Here is a 16,256-nt window from a genome sequence, read left to right on the forward strand (position 1 = left end):
TATTTCACTTATACGACGGCGGCCAGCATTACGGTGGGAGGAAACCGGGCACAGCCCGAGATAAACCCACGACCACCCGACCACCTTCCCACTTACGGCCGGGGAAGAACTAAAGTAGGACGGCTGGTTTTTAACATCCGGTGAACTATACATGTAACGACAGTGTCATCAAAAGTCAAGGAAACGCCCGTAATATTATTCTTGGTAGTTTTAAGTACTTTTATAGATTCTCTGTAGTCTTTATCTAACAATAGTATGACCTTTATTAGACGTTCTATACATCTATAATGTATATACACACACTTTCAGTACTTTTTGTATGGTGATATACGGGTCCACATAATAGTGTTGTCTCATTATACACAGATGCTTTGATATCCCAGACACTGAGTAATAAGGGTAAGCACGAAAAAAATTGGATTAAAATCAATAGGGTTGTGAATGGATAGCTATGGGGGGGGGGGGGGTCAAGGACAAGGACCGAATAGTTTTATATAGTTTTAGATAAGATTAGCATTCTCAAGACTTAATAATATCTACCTTTTAACATTGCTTTATAAGGTACAAAATATTATTTTTGCAGGGGGTGGGGAGAGGGCATACGTTATATATACAAGCTGAACATATTTGCAATTGCTATTTTCCACACGTGTTAGAATTGATGTTATAAAATATAGTTTCGAAGATAAACGAGACAAAATGCCTTACAACTGCATTCCTTTAAATTCTTACCTATTCTGATGGTATGTATCCGTATCTTGTAAATTCTTGCTCATGCTGGACTCCTCTCCGGTCGTACGTGGGAAGGTGTCTTCGGTTCCCACCGTAATGTTGTACAAGTGTAAAAAAACAATTAAATAAATAAATCATAACTTTGCTGATAACCATAATTGCTCTTGCATTTAACATAGAGATTGTTTTTCAAAAAGATTGTTTTCCCCTCATGAGTCATCAAATATTAATTGACAGTAAAGGCATTACATGATAAACAAATAGATCACGCCAGGCACTCACACTTTGGAACAACAATAAGAATAAGCAAAACTATTACTGCAATGCAATATAAAATCACAAATTGTGTTTTCCGTGTATTTTGTCGCTTAGGTTGTGCGACCTGAGGTGACGTGATTCACCGCAAAATCTTGCGACAAAAAGCTTTGGGACGTTTTCCCTGTTCTCACATTCGCACGTTGTGATGCATCAAAAGCGAATTAAAGTTGATATTACATCACCAACGCATCCCCGTTTATCAAGTATAAATTTTGAAAACAATCTATAGGAAAAAAAAGTTGATACGAAAGGTGAAAATAAATGCGAAGGAGAAAAAGTTGATAGCAAAAACAGAAACAAATGTGAATGAGAAAACATCTCATGTGAAACTGGAAAGGTTGATAGAGAAGACGAAATGTGTAGCTGCACCTAACAAATTGTCTTCTTTCTTCCTGGGCGAGGAGATTTTCGTAGAGCGGCAAAAGCACAAAGCCCCCTTGGGCTCTGTAAGGTTTCTTCCTACCATAATGATGCCCGCCGTCGTATAAGTGAAATGTTCTTGAATACGCCGTAAAATACCAATCAAATAAATAAATCAATCAAATAAATCAACAAAGACCAATCATTTATTCACCAACATGATGTAAAGTTACAGCTAAAACTAGTGTACACATACACGTTATCCAATGGTAAGTCATTACTGTAAGCCTACAGTAGATTTTACATTAAACATTAAATATTACATAAAGCGTATGTTTTTACTGATATTTGGTTAAAAAAAAGTTTTAAGAAGATACGTTTTAAGTCAGCAAGTCAGCAAGTCAGCAAGTCAGCAAGTCAGCAAGAGTATAATCATAGTAGCAATATGAATTTAAATACAAGGTTAACGTACGACCAGGTAAAAACCTAGGACAAATTGAGACGCACAAAACCAGCTATGACATCTTGAAATGTGGCGAGTTTGGCACACCTATACCTTAGACTCACAGGTGGATCGTCATACGATATCGTCACAGTGTAAACGCTTGACGGAGCATTCCAACTGAACAGTGAACATCTATATCACGAAATCTCTTCATCATGGACATTACACAGGAGATCACAATGTGTTATACACTGCTGATGAAGACATTATGTAGACACTGCACGTGCACATCAGCATGCAGGCAACGTTATACAGATTACAAAGGCAATACTAGGCATATCTGCAATTTTTGAAAATAGGGAAAAGAGCAATAAACTGTGATAACATCAACGCCCCATAGGTGAAAATGATCAAATTTTAATTTTTATGTATTTTCTGGTAGTTATAGAATATATGCGAATGATATCAGATTAAGAGGAACAAGACAGTTCAACTCGCTTGACATGCATTGGAGGAGTTAGATAGCGATGCATGAAGCCATTAAGAGAAGATGCACTTAACGATGTGGAGCCAAATAGCAATGTATGAAGCCATTAAGTGTAGCGGCACTTAACAACAAGTAGCAATGCATGAAGCCATTAAATGTAGCGGCACTTAACGACATGGAGCCAAATAGTGATGCATGAAGCCATTAAGTGTTGAGGCATTTAACGACAAATAGCGATGTATAGAACCATTAAGAGAAGAGGCACTTAACGATGTGGAGCCAAATAGCGATGTATAAAGCCATTAAGTGTAGGGGCACTTAACAACAAATAGCAATGCATGAAGCCATTAAATGTAGCGGCACTTAACAATGTGGAGCCAAACAAATAGTGATGTATGAAGCCATTAAGTGTTGAGGCACTTAACGACAAATACCGATGTAAGAAGCCATTAAATGTAGAGGTACTTAACGATGGGGAGCCAAATAGCGATGCATGAAGCCATTAAGTGTTGAGGCACTTAACGACAAATAGCGATGTATGAAGCCATTAAGTGCAGAGGCACTTAATTATGTGGAGCCAAATAGCGATGTATGAAACCATTAAGCTATTAAAAGTAGAGGCACTTAACAATGTGGAGCCAAATAGCGATGCTTGACGTCATTAAAGAATAAAGCCACTTAATGATGTGGAGCCAAAAAGCGATACTTGAAGCCATTAAGTGCAGAGGCACTTAATAACAAATAGCGATGTATGAAGCCATTAAGTACAGAGGCACTTAACAACAAATAGCGATGTATTAAGCTATTAAAAGTAGAGGCACTTAACGATGTGGAGCCAAATAGAGATGTATGAAGCCAATAAGTGTATGGGGCACTTAACGACCTGGAGTCAAATAACGATGTATATGGCCATTTATCGATTTACCACTTGGCGATATACATAGGTACTTAACAATGTGTAGAGGCACTTAACAATGTGGAGGCCACTTAGCAATGTACATAGTCACTTGGCGAGCACTTAACAATGTGGAGGCCACTTAGCAATGTACATAGTCACTTGGCGATGTGAAAAGCCACCTGGCGATGTACAGAGCCACTTATCCATGTACCGGTATGACGCAGCGGTCGCAGGGCAAAGCCACATGCAAAACTATAAGCACCTAATAGCGTCGCTGCTTAACAATGCATAGAAGCAGGCCGCGACGCATAGAGCCACTTATCGATGTGTATGGTACCTACAGATAACATATGGAACCACTTCAAACAAAGCGTAAAACCACTTAGCGATGCATGTGAGGAACAATCTAGCGACGTATGGAGCCATTTAGCGAATTATGGAAACACCAAGCGATGTGTTGAAAGACCTAGAGATATAAAGGGCCATTTAGCGATGTATTGAGACATTTAGCGAATTATGTAGCCACTTAGCCATATGTTGAATGACCTATCGATGTATAGAGACATTTAGCGAATTATGGAACCACATCCAACCAAATGACTTTGTATCCTTGAAATGACGTTGTCTGTATATATAAAACTTTCACTGAATGCAAAATCCAACCAGATGGCGCAAACTGAACTCGTTCACCATTGTATCGAATGATTTCAAAATGGAAAATGAAATCAGTGATCATAGATCATAATATATCTCCGTTGTTTATTTCGGAATATGTTACACTCATAAAATTAATCTTTTAATTTTAACGGACAGTCTGAGTGATTCTAGAATGTATTCTTTTATTATAACACAATATTCTGTCATATTCAAAATAATATCCTGATTTTAGTCTAATAGAATCTTCATGTTCAATTAATAGACTATGTGTGACACATTTAACAAAACAATATGCTGCAATAACAGAGTACTCAGACAGAATCACTCAGACTTTCGGTTGAAATTAACAAATTGATTTTCTGTGTGTACATCAAATATTTCGGGCACATCCATTGCACAGTGGGTCTGTCATAGAAGACGTATGTACACATGAGTTTATATATAGGCCTGATTGTGAAGTGAAACTACTTCTGCCACACGATGCTCACCCAGTTCTCTGATAAAGAAGCCCCAGTCGAGGCTCAAGGTGAGCTATTCACTGTTCGTAAATATACCGCTGTTTTGTTCTGGGTTTTTTTTTTGGGGGGGGGAAGGGAGGTAATTATAGCTGAACTATTATAATACACCTGATTCACCTGAAGATATGGTCGGCTTTTGTTTTTATTGCTTTTTAGCCACGCCCGTATATTAATAATCACTGTGATGAAAACGCCAATTCCAGTCAAGGCGGGCTGAAGTTACACATTTATTTATTTACATGATTGGTGTTTTACGCCTCATTCAAGAATATTTCACTTATACGACGGCGACAAGTATTATGGTGTTAGGAAACTGGACAGAGCCTTTTTTCCATCCGCAGGTTATCAGAGGACCTTCCCACATACGGTAGCTTGCGCTGGACTTGAACTCACAATGAGTGGGTCCTGAGTCATTGTGTCGTGCTGGCTCACTAACCACCTGGGTTTCACATATACACTGCTCATTTGTATATCCAGATGTCGTCGTAATGACTATCAGATATCCACAAATACATATAAGAAATGCCGCAGGAAAAACCATCGTCCGTCTGATTACATCATTACATGAAATACAGCTGACCTTTGACCCATGCCTTATACACGAAATAAAGTTCATGCCACTGTCGGATATTTTTCTCTGTACATGATACAAGAACATTTTTCTTATTAAACGCCGTTCGGTTTGGGGAATAAAGAAAACCATAGATCTTCGGGGTTTTTTTTAGCTTCGTTTTTTGATGGGCCGACAGATTCGAACGAGCCTATTATCTTTCTCACCTTATAGTTATTTTATTTAAATTACACTGCCTATTCATATAACTGCTATAAATATTTTAGCCATTTTGACTTTGTATGACTTCGACATCTTTGTTCAGGAGATAAAAGCGAGATAACGCCTAAGATAACACACCTGTCACCTGTGGTGTCAGAGGTTAGATGTTATGGAGTAAGTAAATAGCATGTAATAATCTGACACGGGTTAAAATGCACCTGTGTGGCCTAACGGATTATACCAGCAAATACATGTATGCGCCACACGCTGATAACCGTAAAAGAAACAACATTAGATAAACCTTGACCTTCCCTCGGAGACCTCAGTAGTCTAGACTCGTCAACTAAATCTGACATCATATTATCGTGCACTGGTGGCTAAGACACAAGAAGCCAGCCTTCACATGTCTTTCAAACCGGTGTAAATTTATCACAGCAAAAGTTGTGAACATTTACCGAGAAAAATCCCATATAGCAGTTTCACGGATTTGAACCTTAAACAAGAAACCTATGTTTTATACACTACATTGTAAATATTAAAGTGTTTCATTTATAAACACATTTCTATTACAGTTTATAAACTTTGTTTATTTATAAGGACTATGGTTTGCAATAAAAGAAAAGTGTTTAGTACAGTAAACACATGAAATGTTCACACAGCACTGTGGTGGATATTTCAGTAAACGCAAGTAATCCGGTAAACATGACTGTGTTATGACCTGTAAAAGGCCGATAAACCTGTAATAGTGTCTCCTATCGTAAGTGTCACATAGTAAACATGTGACATGTCCACATAGCAAATATCACATGTCAAATATTACACAGAATAAATATGTGACATGTTCACATAACAAATATCACAGGTCAAATATTACACAGTATAAACACGTGACATGTTCACATAACAAATATCACAGGACAAATGTTACATAGTATAAAAATGTGACATGTTCACACAGCAAATATCACACGTCAAATCTTAGATAGTATAAACATGTGACATGTTCACATAACAAATATCACAAGTCAAATGTTACACAGTATAAACATTTGACATGTTCACATAGCAAATAGCACACGTCACATGTTACACAGTATAAACATTTGACATGTTCACATAGCAAATATCACAAGACAAATGTTACACAGTATAAACATGCAACATGTTCACATAGCAAATATCACAGGTCAAATGTTACGTCGTAAAAATATGACATGTTCACATAGCAAATATCACAGGTCAAATGTTACATAGTATAAACATGTGACATGTTCACATAGCAAATATCACACGTCAAATGTTACATAGTATAAAAATGTGACATGTTCACATAACAAATATCGCAGAGTCAAATGTTACATAGTATAAAAATGTGACATGTTCACATAACAAATATCGTAGAGTCAAATGTTACATAGTATAAAAATATGACATGTTCACATAGCAAATATCACAAGTCAAATGTTACATAGTATAAAAATGTGACATGTTCACATAGCAAATATCACAGGTCAAATGTTACATGGTATAAACATGTGACATGTTTACATAGCAAACGTAACAAGTAATAAATATCATAGTATGACACAATGTGGTAATCGTCTATTACCATGCTAGATTTTTGGCAACTCTAATGTGTACACCATCCGTGGACGAATTCTTGAGAAAAAAATCTTTTAGTACCCTAAATGCTTTACTCACAAAGTAACTGCATTTACATTTAGAAAGTGTCAGTGAAGACAAAAAGATAAAGTTATCTATTGATCACTTCAGTCATCATTACTTTGCTGAATAATTACCGATACATCGCTTTATCAACATCTCTCGGGTCATCCTTAAACAATTTCTTTTTGTTTTTCAAATGCGCGACAAATTATAACATCTGGAATGGTCTATTGATTGGTATTTTTTTCAGAAAGAATTCTATTCGCTATAACATTCCCAGCAGATGTGATACGATAAATGGCATCTACACGAGTTCGTCAGATAACAATTACTCGTAAATTTAATTAGGAAAAGATCAGATAAGAGAAAAATGTCGAAGGGGCTATATAAGCGAGTACCATTAAGTTTGATGCACAGATCATCGGCTGAACAGCATCGGTGAGATACTACTGAGGCGGTAAGTATTACGGTCATAGAATTATCATAACTGCATTTTCTTTTCCTCTGATACTTTTTAACTCCTAGTGCTAAGGGGCGTGCAATTTGCTGCTACTTAAACATTTTAATGATCAGTTACAATAAATCCCAAGGTATTTTGACAGGAGGCCGAATTTCACTAATTAGGCTTTATGCTATTATGACCATTATCACCCCCATGTTACTCTCTACACTGTAAGTCTTTTATTATGATGTAAGAAGGCAGAGTGGCTTGGAAGTGACTTAAGGTATTAAGTAATGTCCCAGTCCCATGATTTTGTTCAAGTGTGTCTTGTGATTTATGTATTTATTTGACTGGTATTTTACGCAATGCTGTAGAATATCTCACTTATACGACGGCGACTAACGTTGGACTAACGGGCGAAGTCGGGGTGGGGAAGGGGTTGGCCTCGGGGAAACCCACGACCATTCTCCCGTTCGACAGGAGAGGACTTCAACTCACTGGTGAGATGCTCCTGGAGTCAGATATGTTTGAGTACGACGTAAATCTCCAATCGTAGATAAATAAATAAATATTTTAAGTCTTAGCTCCAATGTACAATGTATAACTGCAGACACAGTGGGATAGATAGGCGAAACCATGCATAGCCGGGCTGATAATTGATATGAAAATCACCAATGCGGTCGCTGTGAGTTCAAGCCCAGTTCATACTGATTTCTTGCCCAGCCGTCCGTGAGAAGGTCTGTCAGCTCGGTGGGCAAATTATTGCAGTCTTAACATATGTAGACATATGTTCTGTTAACGACTTTTTGAACAAATGTGGATATTTTTCATTTTTAATCACCCTCGTGTTACTATGGTGAGTGCAAATATTGTACTGAGAGATGGAGTCTATATGTAATTTGTTCCTAGGTTATGACGCCCTATCTCAGTACAATAATGTCTTCCTATGCAGCTGTATATTATATAAAGCTAGATAAGAGGTAATTGTATTATATTTATTTATTTATTTATTTGATTGGTGTTTTACGCCGTACTCAAGAATATTTCACTTATACGACGGCGGCCAACATTATGGTGGGTGGAAACCGGGCACAGCCCGGGGGAAACCCACGACCATCCGCAGGTTGCTGCAAGACCTTCCCACTTACGGCCGGAGAGGAAGCCAGCATGAGCTGGACTTGAACTCACAGCGACCGCATTCGTGAGAGGCTCCTGGGTCATTACGCTGCGCTAGCGCGCTAACCGACTGAGCCACGGAGGCCCCAATTTTATTATAATGCACCTGTCGAACATGACAGCACTTTTACCTAATTATGCTTAATTATCAAACCATGGTGGCAGTGGGTGGGGGGTGTAAGTTCCCAGTATTTAACAGCTTACCTGAACATTTAGAAGAAAAATCCTTGAAATTGACAAAAGGCCGGGTTTCACCGGTTAAGTTGTAACCATTTGCCAACAATCACATTGTCGTCACTGCTCTGGTTTCACTATCTATACTGTAGTCTGTTCTTTTCATAGGACACACATCAGAGGGCATGATGGGCTTACACATATCTAAGATGATCTTTATTCCGTCTTATCATCAATAATTATCTTAAACGAAACCAATGACCAAGTCAGGGAGTGAAAACAAAGACTATGCTTCAGCGGTTAAAGACATCTCGCATCACCGATAACGCTTGTATGTTTGTGTCAGAAAAATTGTTTTTTCTTTAGTTTCTCTATATGTCTTCAGATCGAAAAGTTGATAATGACGACAATGACAGGGGCATATGTCCTTGCCTTTATTTGGTTATCAACACTATGTGGGGGCTCCGACGCTTACACCCTGCACAGGACGGCAAAGCGAAGTAAGTTGAGTTAAACAGAGAATCGTGATTAAGTTCAGGAACTAAATGGCTTATTTCTTTTCCACATACACCAGAAGAGTATGTATGTACGCTTGGGTTTTAACATCAATTTTTCAGTCATATGACGTCTTGGAATCATGAGGTGTGTGTACATATACTGTGCCTTCTTTTGACAAGCTGCGTCCATGCCGCCAAAGTGTTGCCGCCACTGACGTATGACACAAGAGGCCTTTTAGCAGAGTGAAACTCATGCGCAGGAACGAATAAAAGGGAACTCGTAGCTTTTTTGGGCTTTATAAATTAATTGCTTGACGAAGTTATTAAGTGCAACAATTCAGATCAAGTACCGAAAAATAAGTTTTATTCATAGTACTCACGTTCGGCCAGTTCTATAATACTTAACCAAGGATGCGTCTGAGGTATGTGTTATGTTACCAATAACCAGTTATGCCCACTCTACTTCCAAAGACAGAACCTTTTCGACTGCCTGTTTCTTACCATCGCTCTCCGACTAATGGTCTCCGGAAGGTCGTTGGGTTTCTCCGCCAGGCCACTCCGGTTTCCTTCATCAAAACAAGTGAAACATTCTTGAGCATGACGGTAAACAACCATCAGATAAATAATTATATAAATAAACAAATATTTTGTTTAACAGGTGCTCACGTTGCCCCAAGGGGCTGGCATTATTACAGGTACAATGCACCTGGTTACGAACCCGTAACAGATTATGACAGTCCCAGGAATCTTGGCACCGTTGAGTTTCCCCGAAATTCACCCACCTTGAACGTTAGGGCACCGGTCCGCACAGTTCCGGCGGGTCCGAATGTGGTTGTAACTGACGAGGAACCACGACCTACAAACCCAGCTGCAACTAACCCAGCGAGGAACCTGCCGGATATGGGACGGCCTCTGGATCCCACAATGGCCCCAACAGCGTCTAATTCCAACCCGTCAAATAGTTCAGGCCGTAGGAACCCTGCGAACGTTGTGCCCCAGGAGCAGCTCAATTCGCCGACCATGGTGGCGCCGGGCACCCCGCAATCGGCCCTTGTTGTAAATAGGGGAAGCCAGGTGAATATTCCTCTGACGAGACCTCAGTCCGGCGCCCAATCTTTTGTTCCAGCTGCCTCCCGCAATCATGGAGAGGGCAGTCTCGGTTATAGCGGCCACTCCTTTGTTCCGAGAGCCCCACACAGTCATGGAGTTGCAAATCCGGGTTATGCTGGCCAGGCCTTTGTCCCTGGCGGACGGAGAGTGGCCATCCCTGCAGTCGTACCGAACCACCATCACCACGGTTCCAACCCAACCATCATCCAGGTTCCCAGCTACATCCCAGTCAACCCTACCGGACCGATAATCATTAACCCTCCGGCTCAACCCACAGAGCGAGAACCAAACCGAGAGACACCAGCGCCCATACCCCTTGACCCACGACCACTGGCAGCTGACGATAACGGCACACCCTTGACAGCCTTGATAACCCTTTTACAGCAAATATTTGGGATCCAGAACCCCCAGGGGGTAACGGGGTCAGGTAGCAGCGAGGAGAACGGGGGCAGTAGCGATTAGACCAAACTTTGGTCCGTTTATCTAATAAGCCAAAATTTAAAACTTTAATATGTTGAATAGTTTTATAGGCCCAAGAAGTTCAAATACACCCATGGAGTTATCTTAACACATGTTCCAAATTTTAATTAATGGTACCCAAAGTTAAGCGTTTTCATATTCACACCCAAAGCTTGTTTTGTGGAATCAGTATTAAGAATCCCAGAACCGACAATGTGTATTTCAGACTGGTGTTTCTTTGGATTACAGCTATGCCTTTGACACTTGCTCTACCTCCAGAATGGGGAGGTTTCGAGTTGAACTCTTTTATCGCTAAAGGTAAAAAAAAAAACAGCCCAAACGTACCATGTGAAAAATGTTAGACTTTTGCTGATAATTTACCGATAACATGTCTTACCATGTTCCATAGACACAAATTACGTCTCTTTCAAGCTCACAAGCGTTCAGCTCCTTAATTTTCTCCAAGGTTCGTCTACTCCAAAGTACTTTGTGTGGATCTTTTTTCAGACACCCACGTTACAGTAAATGTGATCAAAAATAGTTGCCTAACATTTTTGACAGGTCACATGAAACAGTATGCCTTTTTAGCGATAAAAGAATTCGTTATTGCTGTTGGATTCGTATAATGGTGTGCATTACATGTTTTTCGCAGTCAAACCATTTTGGTATATTAAGGTATTCTAACTACTGAGCTCTTCCCTTACCGAAAACACCTGGCATATGACAGTGGTATATACTATAAGCCAACTGAAGAGCGGACAAATTTACCCTGTCTCAAAACTATACCGTTAGCAAATGTATTATAAAATTTGTATTAATCCGTTTTAAAGCCCCGCCTTACATTGACATCAATTGCAAAACAATGTGTTAAATGGCAACAAATGTAAATCTGTTATATTGTATATTTTTTAAATTGAAATAAATATACATAAATATGTTCAATTGATTTGAAAATTAACTAGAAAATTATATTGTACATGAGTTGATTTATTTATTTGATTGTTCTTTCATGTCTTACTCAAGAATATTTCACGTATACGATAGTGGTGAGGATTATGGTGGGGGGATAAATCCGGGGGAACATTATGGTGGGGGGATAAATCCGGGGGAACATTGTACATGAGTTGATTTATTTATTTGATTGTTCTTTCATGTCTTACTCTAGAATATTTCACGTATACGATAGTGGTGAGGATTATGGTGGGGGGATAAATCCGGGGGAACATTATGGTGGGGGGATAAATCCGGGGGAACATTGTACATGAGTTGATTTATTTATTTGATTGTTCTTTCATGTCTTACTCTAGAATATTTCACGTATACGACAGTGGTGAGGATTATGGTGGGGGGGATAAATCCGGGGGAACATTGTACATGAGTTAATTTATTTATTTGATTGTTCTTTCATGTCTTACTCAAGAATATTTCACGTATACGACAGTGGTGAGGATTATGGTGGGGGATAAATCCGAGAGAGCATTGTACATAAGTTGATTTATTTATCTGATTGTTCTCTCATACCTTACTCTAGAATATTTCATGTATACGACAGTGGTCAGGATTATGGTGGGAGATAAACCCAGGAGAACATTGTACATGAGTTGATTTATTTATTTGATTGTTCTTTCATGTCTTACTCTAGAATATTTCACGTATACGACAGTGGTGAGGATTATGGTGGGGGGGGATAGTTAATGGGTTAAATGGGAGTTAAATGAGAGTTAAATGGTTTTGTTGGTTCTGTTCTGAGTCTAAAGAAGTTGCTGTTAAGAAGGTTACCAGGCTTCCTGGCATCACCGTATTTCTCTGAAATAATACAACAGAACCTTATCTTATTGTAACTACCAGGTAGAGACCGAGTCCATCATGTCATTTCTGGCTTTAGTCAAAACATAAAGCCTCACTACACGTCCTAATTTTTGTTAATGAAAGATAAAATTTTGACATATTCATTTTCAGATCATAAATGAAGTCTTCAAAATCTCAATTTCCACGTGCCAATAATAAGCGATAAAATCGTAAAATTTTTGGACAGGACGAAGAAATCAGAGACATTCGCAGTAAAATGCACAGTGAAATCAGTGAAATTGGCATTGAAATTAGTATTCAAACATTGTATTATGGTATGTTGTCGATAATCAAAATATGTACCTCAATTATGCATGAACTGCATCTCCTCATATATCCAAAGTGGCGATTGTTCCCTGTTATTCTCCTTAAGAAGCTACATTATGTTACACACTGTACATATGAGGTGTGCGTTATAGTTTAGATTATTCAATTATATTAGGGAGGGGAGGGGGGGGGCCTCCGTGGCTCAGTTCGTTACCGCGCTAGCGCAGCGTAATGATCCAGGAGCCTCTCACCAATGCGGTCGCTGTGAGCTCAAGTCCAGCTCATGCTGGCTTCTTCTCCCGCCGTACGTAGGAAGGTCTTGCAGCAACCTGCGGACGGTCGTGGGTTTCCCCCGGGCTGTTTCCTCCCACGATAATGTTGGCCGCTGTCGTATAAGGGAAACATTATTGAGTACGGCGTAAAATACAAATCAAATGAAATGGAATCAAATAAATCAATTATATTAATAGTCGATCGATCAATTCCATTTAGGTGAACGCGTCACAGTGTGTGCAGGGGGTAACAGACACTACATATCGTAACACAGCATTCGACAAATTATTTCCCACAATTCTCCAGCATATCCTTGTGAATTTTTTTGTGTTAAAGTATGTGTAAAGTACGTGTAAAGATTTACACAACAACCGCCCCCATTCTCTGCCGCACAAATCAACTTTATTTTACTGTATTTTTGGTTAAATGTGTTACATGTAACAGAACAACAAAATTGAGTGGGGGGGATGGTCCATTAACAAGCTTGTATATGGAGCTGTTCGATGAAGACGCAAGAACAATTTTCGCGCACTTTCATGTCGCATCTGACTGAAGCCATGGCGTACGCCTGAAGGATTTCTTTCTCGGTCAACAAATTCTCACTGCTCTGTGAGTTCAAGTCCAGCTCATGCTGGCTTCTTCTCCGACCGTGCGTAGGAAGGTCCTCCGCAAACTGCGGATGGTCGTGGGTTTCCTCCGGGCTTTGCCCGGTTTCCTCCCACGATAATGCTGGCCGCCGTCGTATAAGTGAAACATTCTTGAGTACGGCGTAAAATACCAATCAAATCAAATCAAATAAATCAATGATATTAATAGTCGATCTATCATTTACATACATACATACATACATACATACATACATGCATACATGCATACATGCATACACGCGTCCACGCATACACGCATACATACATACCTACATACATACATACATACATACACATATTTTGTTCGCATTTAGATAATAGTCATCTCTGGTCTCCCAGTTTTAAATTTATTTGTTTACGTATTCGTGGGAAAACCCACGACAATTCGTAGGTTGCTGCAAGACCTTCCCATGTACGACCGGAGAGAAAACCAGAATGAGCTGGACATGAACTCAGAGCGACCGCATTGGTGAGTGGCTTGTGCATGTAAGGGTCATTCTGCTGCTCTAGCGCGCTCACCACTCGTCCATGGTCAGTGTAATGTGACTGGGTGCATGGGGTGTCATGTCTGATGTCTTCGATATGATATTTAAGTGGGCACTGCACTTTGGCGGCATGGACTCGCCTTGCCACAAGAGGACCCAGTATATGTACACACAATGGCTGTTCGTCGTCACAGTACTGAAAATTTGTTACGAGGTTAAACCCCAAGCATCCATTCATTCACTTCTAGATGTCTACAAGTTTGCTACAAGATTGGACGTCACCGACTCTGCACAAGGTAGTATGTGTACAACCGAAATCAGAACATTTGTAGACTACACTAATGCACCATTTATAGACTCCACTAATGCACCATAATGTCGCAATTGCGACTTAATGCACCATTTGTATACTCCACTAATGTACCATAATGTCGCAATTGCGACTTAATGTAATGTAAATGCAGAAGCATCCCCTACATAATGTGACCATCTACACCTTATGAGACACCCATAAGTGGAAAGGAATAACAAAGCTCTCTCCTCATATCGTAATTTGATTTTTTTTTTGATCATTGAGAATGTGTGTGGTTTTTAGCTTACCACGTTACCTATAAAATACCCACATTGAGAACAAAGTATGTATAAAGATTTTCACACAACAAACGTCACCATGCTCTGCAGCACAAAAGCATCTTTATTTAGCTGTATTTTTTGTTAAACGTGTTATACGTAAAAGAACAATAAATTTGGGGGGAAATAGTCCTTGTTTAAGCATTAGCAAGGTGGTATAAGGAGCTGTTTGATGAAGAAGGAAGAACGATTTTAGCACAATTTCATGTCGCATCTGCCTGTAGCCACGGCGTAGGTCTGTATTATTGTTATCTTTTTCCATTTTTATGCTGTGCAGGGAAGTCAAAATCAGCTGAACGCTTACTTTTGCCTGAAACAAGAAGATTAAATCCTACTTGCAATATTTGTTGCATTTTAATGCATCCTTTCATTTCCTCTCTGATCGTACGTGGATGAACATGTTTCTCCCCGGCTCCGCCCGGTTTCCTCCCACCATAATGGTGACCGCCGTCGTATGGTTTAAATATTCTTGAGTACAGCGTAAAACACAAATCAAATAGATAAATAAAGTATCTTTTTATTGAAGTCATTATCCGGAGTCGGAAATATAATTTCTTGTCGGAAAAGACTCATTTATCAGTGAGAGTAGGCTAAATCTAAGCGTCATGTACGACATTCGGGTAACACCTAAGGACAGTTTCAAATCGATATTTTACTTGCACACGAAGTTCCAATCAATTTTCAAAACTCGTAGTCCATGAATAATTTTTATGTATCCATTTCCCTGGGGTTTAAGTCCTACTCAAGATTATTTCACTTATACCACGGCGGCCTGCATTATGGTGAGAGGAAACCGGACAGAGCCCGGGGGAAACCCCACGACAATACGCAAGTTGCTGGAAGACGTTCCCACGTGCGAAGAGGAGAGGAAACCAGCATGATCTGGACTTGAACTCAAGTCCACTGGTGACCGTGAATTTTCAAATCGAATGCAGATACCAATATATACACTGATGCAGTAAGCATGGATGCTAAGACCATCCCTGGCTGTTGGTTAAGCGGAATTAGATACACCAGGACAACCATAAAACAGATCACCGGAATTTGCACCTAAAATATTTTTATGCACGAAATATTCTTGGTTTGAACTGTCGATGTTCTTTTACCTAAAAGCGTTTTAATACTTGGAAATATTGTTTTCATGTAGGGAAATAAATATACAAATAGGAAAATACAAGTATTTTACATGGGAAGTTAATATTTCCCAAAGAATTAATTTTTTTCTATCTTTTTTCTATTATATTACGTTTGTAGCATAAGAATCTGTCGTCATCTTATGGGAAACACGTTACACGGAAATACATTACTTACTTCGCTTCACAACGTTATGTATCCCCCTGTAACCCTGGTTTTCAGCACGGTCCATGTTCGCCTCAATACTCAGAGTGTCCCCAAA

This window comes from Liolophura sinensis, chromosome 10, assembly GCF_032854445.1.
Source record: "Liolophura sinensis isolate JHLJ2023 chromosome 10, CUHK_Ljap_v2, whole genome shotgun sequence".
Classification (NCBI taxonomy): Eukaryota; Metazoa; Mollusca; class Polyplacophora; order Chitonida; family Chitonidae; genus Liolophura; species Liolophura sinensis.